This window comes from Clupea harengus, chromosome 20 (genome assembly GCF_900700415.2).
Source record: "Clupea harengus chromosome 20, Ch_v2.0.2, whole genome shotgun sequence".
NCBI lineage: Eukaryota > Metazoa > Chordata > Actinopteri > Clupeiformes > Clupeidae > Clupea > Clupea harengus.
Genome location: NC_045171.1, coordinates 12,431,361 through 12,439,870, shown reverse-complemented (window position 1 = coordinate 12,439,870; position 8,510 = coordinate 12,431,361). Strand labels below are relative to the sequence as shown.

The following is an 8,510-nucleotide window of genomic DNA, read 5'->3' as shown; positions in this document are numbered from 1 at the left end:
ACTAGACATAATGGCACACGAATTTTAATTTATGCCGAAATGAAATGGCCTAGTCTATGTTAGTCAACTATTTAGGGTGCAACCGGCATCCTCTTCAAGCCCTAGCTGGGCACAGAGTGGTGAGTTCCTAAGTTTACGCAGCAAGGGATTGCATATATTTCTCCAAAACTACACAAACGGCTACTATTGAATTGTAGTTAAAGACAACTGGGCAATTGCCAAGGATTTCGTCGTTAACAAGGATGGGCTCTGTCTTTCAGTACATTGCCGATGAAAAACCTTGAGAACATCCCGCGGAAGAACGTATCTTATGGCACGAAGATCCACCTTAAACCTCTGATGTCAACGTTGATGTGACAGACCCTCCGACGTAGCAGCGCTCTCGAGACCTGAATAGAAGTGTGCCGTTATTTGAAATGTTCGTCAACGAGCAAGTCTCCCCTCACTTTCCGCTCATTTGCCTTCCTCATTCGAGATTATTTCAGTCGTGCAAGCAGTTATTTTCCATGGCACTTCGAGGTTTTTCAAGGGAGAAATACTCCGTCTGAGAAGAACAAGGTAAGACTTTATGGTAAAAGTGTCAAGTGGTCGTGATGTTTGATGAAAACTAAGCCACGATTAAGTCATGTCATAGGCTCTTTGTAATTGTACTTGAAAGCAATTTGGTACATTCTTAAAATAAGCCTCATACGTGAACGTTGACAGCAGTTCCCCGGTTTTGTCTTTACGCTTAATTTACACTAACTGAATGCCGTTCGATGATATGTAACTGCTTAAACCGGGCTGTCTTGAGGAAACACATTTACATTTAGCCTAATGAAACTGGCGGAGTAGGCTAGATTATGCTGTTAAAATATTCAGGACTTTATTAGGCTATACGCCACTGATTTCTTCATGCAGTGCTGTGAGATATGGCACGGGGACATACGACTTTACTGGCTTCTCCCCAGATTTTTGTCACAGGCTCCTGCTGTGGAGCTGTTCAGCAAGCAATAATTTCCTGATGCGTCGCAAAGACTGGCGTAGGCTTTGCTACTAGATTCTTTGGATAGCATGTTCACAGCTGTTTATTTATTTTAGGCAGAGACGCATATATTTCGAAGTTCCGCTGAAGTGCGAATTGGCATACAAAGACGACTGAAATATTGAGTTATATTTGAAGACTTTTCTTCAGTCATCCCTTCCCATGCACTGCCACCTCAATCCACGCACGTGCAGGCACGGGGTAGAATAGGATTAAGAAGCATCAATTGACACAGTGTAAAAAGGGTGGGAAATATATCTTTTATTACGCTTTTGGCTCAAAGATTTACCTCGTCTATAGACTGACAATGCTTTTAAATACGGGTTTGAAGGTTCTTAAAAAAACTCCATTGTGAGACATCCTTTGATCTTCGTTAAAGCCCTCGACAGCCTCTCGGTGCTGGTGGCGCTTCAGCCCCAGCAGCCGGTGAGCAGGAAAAGGAAATCCTATGAGCGCTGGAAAAGTGGTTCCATGGCCTGTGAAGAGGGTTATGACATTCTTTTTTTTTTGGCTATTGGGATGACGCAATGTAGATTGTGTGTGAAGAGTGTTGCATCTGTACACACAAGTTCTTCTATGTGTGTCTTTCGCGCCAAATAAATAAATAAATACATGATTATGTTCTTCTAGCGACGATGCAGGAAGAAAAAAACCCACACACGAGATTCTTTTAACTGTTCATTTGTCATGTCAGAAGCATCAAGAGGGTGTGTGCAGTTGTCACTCAGCCTCTCCTCCTAGTTTCAACATTCCCACAAGTCTCTCACTCACCCTCTGCTAGCTGAGACTGCTCAGATATGCTCGATGAATATTTTACAACCACTTAATCTCATTACTGTAAAAGCCTCCAGCTAAGAGAGAAAGGAGGCACACTGTCAATGTCGTCTAATAATAAATGGCAGTCTTTTTTGTTATTTGGAGAGCTTGCCATGTTTTGACAGGAGTGAGAGTGTGTAAAATGTCAAACAGGGAGCTTCTGTGGCCCAGAAACTGAGCTCAGCAGCCCTTTCTGTACAAGCTTTGTTTTCTAATGCTCGAACTGATTCTAAGAGTGTAGTTTAAGAGTTGTATTATTCATGCCTGCATGGAAGACGTATGGTGTGCCTGTTGTGTGTGTGTGTGTGTGTGTGTGTGGTGTGCCTGTTGTGTGTGTGATTGTGTGTGTGTGTGTGAGTGTATGTGGGTGGTTTGTTTTGTCTCAGTAGGAGGGGGCTACATTTAGTTGTTTATCAATGCCCATTTTTTAATGTATGAAAATGTAATTTCCTGTGTGAGATTGCTCAGGTAAGGTTCTTGAATGAGTGCCTAGATGTGGGAGTTCGCCAGCAGGCTGAAAGCACTCCTGAGTCCATTAGATATTCTCCTGGCTTCCTGCTTACTCTGCTGGAATCCAATCTTATCAGGCACTTTTACTAATTTTACACTCGCCATGAGACAAACAGGTAGATTCCAACTGTGCTGGAATGTTCCAGACACCTGTGTAGTTTTTAGAAAGTCAAGCAAAAGTTTATCCACTCCCCACCCCCACCTCCAATCCAACTCCAGTGCAGGCTTCTGGTCATGACACTTGACCTTAAGAATTTTCTTCTGCATCTCTTCTGCTTCTTGGAGTGTGGAATTAGTCAGGGAAAAAAGATGTCAAGACAGACTGAAGTTTCCCCTCAGGAGATGCGAGACAGAGCCACGTCTTTAGTCATCACAGTCACAGTAGCTGACGGCAGGCAGGCAGGCAGTCAAAAAGCAGTGTCTCGCGCCACTCCACTCCTCGACTGTGTCTTCTTGAAGAGATAGGGGCATTTCAAGTGGATGGACGTACCGAGTGGCCACTGCACTCTACAAAGAGGTGGCAGGGCAGTCATCGAACATCGATCTCCCTGTGCCTTCATCTCTCTGGCCTTGATATGTAACGCCTTAACTCAGGCTCGGGAGAAGAGCAAGTGAAAACAATCCAGTCAACTGCCCTCTGACATTGTCTGTCACAACCAGTAACCACTTTTCCACTATCGTGCCAAATGCGAGCGAGCCAGTGCGGCTCAATTAAGGCCAGTTGCATTTACGCTGTCAATTCTGGGGCTTCATCGCATGGTTTGAGAGGTTCAGTGCCAAAACGTCACTATCAAATAACCTACACGCTACCAAATAAATAACAGATAATAGAAAATTGAGAATTGGTGGAGCTGGTCAGCAAGGGACCCAAAGTCTTAAAAGTAAATTTTCCCAGTGTTACAAACCAAACAAATCACATGGCTATAGGCTGTATAGCTTGGATCAAATATCAACATATTTAAATACGGAATATGTGATTTCAATATGTATGAACACAATATGTATGGATGTTTAAAAGAATATCAAATTATTGTGTGATCGTGAAACCTAATTTATTGCAAAGATTGCTTATGTACACAGTTGAGACTAGCTTGCTATCTAACAGTGAACTATGAATACAGCTGTCTTATATTAGGGCAGCGTCTTCAGGCTGCCTGTGATATGGATTGCTAAATTAACAGCCACTTTGGTTTCCATTATATTCTTTTTCTTAACTTATTCTGCTGTAGGTCGTAGGTGCCTGGCATCCAGACTTTATCGCATGATACCTCAACTTGAACTTCCCACGGGAAGCGGGATGGGTGACTGTTACACCAAAGCGACATGTCATGGGCGGGTTTAAGGGCAATACTGCGGGGCTGTCAAAAATGCTATTTGTTCTCATGTCTTGAGGCCCCAGGCTATTTGCCCCGGTTGGCCCAAAGATGGCCCGATGGTGGAAACAGGGCTAGTGTGTAAAAGGAAGAGGATGGATGGAGTTAGAAAGAGAAGAGGGAGAGAGAAAGAGGGGCAAAGAATGGGGATAGAAAAGCAATTTGCTAACTCTATAAATCCACACGCCTGTGGGGCTGGTGACCCGGGTCTGTGGTGACCGCAGGGGCCATCATTTAAAATCTGCTAACCGACATCCCCTGCCCCTACCCACCATCACCACCGTGTTCCCACCACCCCCTGTTAGCGCTGAATGGTGCTGCTGCTGTGCGCCAGTTGTCTGTGGTGACACGTTTATGTGGCTTATTTACGGGGCTGGCCAGAAGCGGCCTTGCTGTGAAGGAGCTGGAAGAGGAGGGAGGTGGCTGGCTGGCAGAGGCGGTGCTCTGCTCCCCGACTGCGAGAGATCGAAGAGAAGGCAGATGTAGAGAGAGTGAAAGAGAGAGAGACTGAGATTGTAGTAGAGAGGGCGGAAATGGAAATCAAGAGAGTAAAAGAGGGATGGTTGGAGAACTTGGCAGAGTGACAGGAAGAAAGAGGAGCAGAATGAAATTGACAAGCAGCTGAGAATTAGCATTTCCTGTTTTTTTTTTTATTTCTTTAGGACTTGCTTAGAAGCACAGAAGTTTCTCTACCAGCCTGTAGTGTTGGCCAGCCCTGATATATGAAAATAGCACGAACACAGTCATTTCTGTATTTCACAGAGGAATCATGATGCAAACACTGCTTTCTCCCCATTCACCCTGGATATATATTTTTTGCCTGAGCATTCTTTTTTGGAGTGTTGTGCTCTGAGTGAGAGATCCCATCTGCCCCATCTCACTGACGTGAGCCGTGGAACAGGGCATGCATTCGCTCTTTTGTCTGTCAGGCGACAGCAGCACTTTGAGCTGCGGTGAGGCACCGGCGTGCTCCTGCATCCCCCCTGCCACCCCGGAGCGTGTTGACGTATGCGCCTTTTTCGTCTGGCGTTTTGTCAGCCTTTCAAAAACGGTGGGGGTTGAATAATGCTTCGGCTTGTTGGGTAGATATATTTATTCAGGCTCACTATCCCTGTGTGCTTTCCAACACGTCCTCCACCACATTTTCCACAAAATCCTAACTTCTGATGCAGAATGCTTGAAAAAAGAAATGGACAGTTTCTGATTTTTGGGTGCTCACAGCTCTCTCGCTAAATGGCAATAATTGGTTGGCAATGGGCAGTAAAGCGAAATCCCTCATTCTATCATTTGAAGATTAGGCCACAGATGCGAAATGAAGAGAACTTTAGTTCACAGAAACTTCAAGTGGAGCAGCTTTGCCTCTGTGGAGATGTGAGTGCCTCGATGTGACTGGTTCGGTCGCTCAATTGCAGTATCGGGGTTGCAGAGTAGAGGGTAAGGGAGCTGGCTGCCGCAGTGGCCTGCTTTTAATTTGTCTTAATGGCCTCTGGATTTAGCAGGAGACGCCCCTGCCTTGCCTTGCTAATGGCTTTCATGGGAAGCATCGCCAGCAACCTATTAGTCTGCAAACACAGATGAATATTTAAACAATGTGATTGGTGCAAATTAAAGATTAAACAAAGCTAAATTATTTGAGTGTGTTTTGTGGTGAGGGGTGAGTGGTATTTAATAAATGAAGTCTCTTCCTATTCGTCTTGTGTTGTGCATTGTAGCTTAGGTGCACAGTCTCACTCTCTCTCGCTCTCTCACTTTGTTACACACGCACACACACACTGAGTATGCCAAATCTGAATATGACTATTCTTTAGTAGAATGGCAATATTTTTTCATGGAGCTGGTTTGCTTCTCTGCCCTGCCCACCCCTCCACCTCTCATCTCTAAGAAATAAGCCAACCCCAGCTCTTGTCTTTGATATTCACGCAGTATGCTCTTGGCAGCATGTATGTGTGTGCCTGTGTGTATACTAGATGAATAATATGTAATGTGGTTCATGTTTTGTTCTTGTCAAAGCCTGGGCAATTCCGTAAAGTTCTGAGATGGGTGACTGGAGGTGCACATGAAGGATAATTGCTTTCCATTCCTATGTTTCTCTTTTCAATTCCATTTTTGATCTGTTGAGGCAGAAAGGAGTATTTTTATGGCAATTTGACAATGACCCTTTGTGTAAACGGGGTTACAAATTCATTGGAAATGTGTGCATTCTCAGTTGAAAGTTTCTGTGTGTGTATGAGTGGAAGAACAGCGTGAGCGTGCCTTTGGATGTCAAACAAGACTACGGGAAATGTCTTCAAAAGCCCATCTGTCAGAGAAATGATTAAAGCTCATTGGCTGGCATGATGTGACAAAGTAATACATTCTCCATCTTCAAATCACACGCACCGATTGAGATATTGCATCTTGTGATTTATTAATCTGCTCTTCCAGCTGACTTTTGCGGCACAGCGTCAATAACATGGCATGTGTCGGCCTGCGCCTTCTAAGGAATCCAGGTTTTTGAGCTCGGCATGTTGTTTATTTTTAAACATCCATTAGTCTGCATCGAGTGGAGAAGGTCCCCCCCTCCACCCTTTAGTGGTGGATGTCATTAGTTCAGTGTTCTACTTGGGTGGTGATTGAAATATTCCATTCAGAGGCTGACTGGATCAAATTAACTGCAACAGGCCACTCAAGCTTTGAACAATTGCATGGGAGGGGGTGGGGAAGCCCATTTTATGTGTTCCCCAAGGAAAAAAGGAAGCGCTTTTCGGGGAGCTCTTTTTATGCTTCCCCAAAAGAGCATTATGCCAGAATGAATGAGAGAGAAAGTGGATGAGAGAGCGGAACAGACAAGAGTTGGAAAGTCAAAAAGGGGGGGGTGGGGGTGAGGGGTGAAAGAACATGACAGGTTTCACGTTGTTGTGTAGCCTTCGGAGGGGCTTAGTAAGCCTGAATGGCAGGGGAAGGGCTGTGTTTCAGTATTGTGCCTTTTCCAGTGTTGGCTGACATTCGAGCAGTGGTTACAGGGGGCCCTCGCCGAATGGCCATACACAGGGAGGAGAGAAGATGGACACAAGGACTCTCTCAGGCCTGAATTCAGTTTCACTGATGTGCATGTGTGTGTGTGTGTGTGTGTGTGTGTGTGTGTGTGTGTGTGTGTGTGCCCGTGCGCTGGCCTGGTCGATAACCGCTCCAGACCTGGGGAAAGAGATCGTTTATCACGGCCCCGGCCTTCCCCACTCATCCGGCGGGCCTGGTGGTGCTCGGCGCCCCCCCGCTCCAGCTCTTTATGATTTATCAAACTGAAAAGGTCACTCCACCGGCGCGGTAATGAATTCTGTCTGCTTTCATTTGGGGACGTGCGAGCGCTTGCTCCATTAGTGGCATGTGTTGCCACTCTGTTTGTCAGCTCACCGGAATGCAGTGCAATACAGGGGGAAAGGGGGACAAAAGGGGGGGATGCTCCGTTTGCATCGGTGTCGCCGTACATACGATGGATGGATGGCAGTTAGTCACATGGGCAGAAGGATGTACATTGCACTCACTCTTCTCGGTCCCTCCTCTCTCTCTCTCTCTCTGTCTCTTGTAAAAGAAGATGTGTGGCGAGTGGGTCGAGGCAGTTTTAATTAGGACGTATTGAACCTGTTGAGCGCTCTCGATACTGCATATTTCAACCTCAATTATGACTGAACTGCCAGAGACCCTGGGAGATGTGTATATATAGCTGTTTTCTCAGTTGTTAGCCGTGGGCTGGCCAGCATGTGCCGAAAGCTTTGGGGATTGAGAACAGCGGTGTTCCAGCATGTAGATGATGCTCTGTAGTAGCTGGGAAGGGAAGGTGATTACCCTGTTTTCGCGCATCCATCACATCCATATCCTCCTTTTCTCTGGGGTACGGTTTTGATTTTTTATCATTACACTCATAATTCCTTTCTTATTAAAACCGAGGGCCTCATATTAATCGCTTTTCCTGTAGTCTTCCCCTTTTTCAAAAAGCAATTTAACTCTAATGCGGCCCATTTATAACAAGCTGCCCGAGAGAGTTATTGAAGCAGAGACCTGCTCGTTCTCCTTTTGACTCCGCACCATTCATAATTGCGCGGATCTTTGTGCATCTGAAGCGCAACCGATCTGTGTCTCGTGTCTGACTGATGAGGGCTGATGGCGAAGGTGGAGGTAGTGCTTTAATTGCGTCAAAGGAAGCCTATTTTCTTCAAGCTCCATGATGACTGTCCCTCGTTCCCTTATGCCTAGTGCACACTATATCTTAACCGAGTTTAAGAATGTGGGAGATCAAAGACACAATGACTTTTTTAATATTTTAATTGGAAGAACACACACACCAGATGATTCAGTCAAAACGCAGGACCACACACTTGTCGTTTATATTACATCATTTCAGAGTGGCGATTCCAGGGACTTGGGATCTCACAGAAACAAGCAAACATGGAGGCGTGAATGTTTTCGTTTCTATACATTTTCTGACACTCCACTGCCATGGAGATGCTGTTTCATAGATCATCCATAATATTACTGTGCTTTGGTTGGAGATGCTTCCCAATCAGTTTGCTCACATTGGCTATCGCCGACTTGAAATTGGGGAGACTCCGATCAAGTCGATAACAGGATTATGTCTGTTAACCCCTCACACTTGATCATTTGGGCAGTTTCAGTTCAGACCAGCTTCGAGCAGGGAATGCATGGGCAATTGTCAGACGGGGCGAATGGGACCCAAAATCTGCCTAAAAATCCTCTAGTGTGGGGCCAGCATTTGTCCGTCTAGCTCTCTCCCCCGTTTACTCTCTCTAATG

The 8,510-nt window shown here is 45.5% G+C and overlaps 1 protein-coding gene across 2 annotated transcripts in view; it reads left to right on the top strand.

Moving 5' to 3' along the window:
- Nucleotides 1-111: 111 nt before the first annotated feature.
- The window catches only part of drp2 (dystrophin related protein 2), a 146,657-nt gene continuing 138,258 nt past the window's right edge, over nt 112-8,510 (top strand). For both annotated transcript variants that reach the window (XM_012819422.3, XM_042702738.1), the window contains exon 1: nt 112-558. The gene's annotated coding sequence lies outside the window, so the exon portion shown is untranslated. The remainder of the gene's footprint in view (nt 559-8,510) is intronic.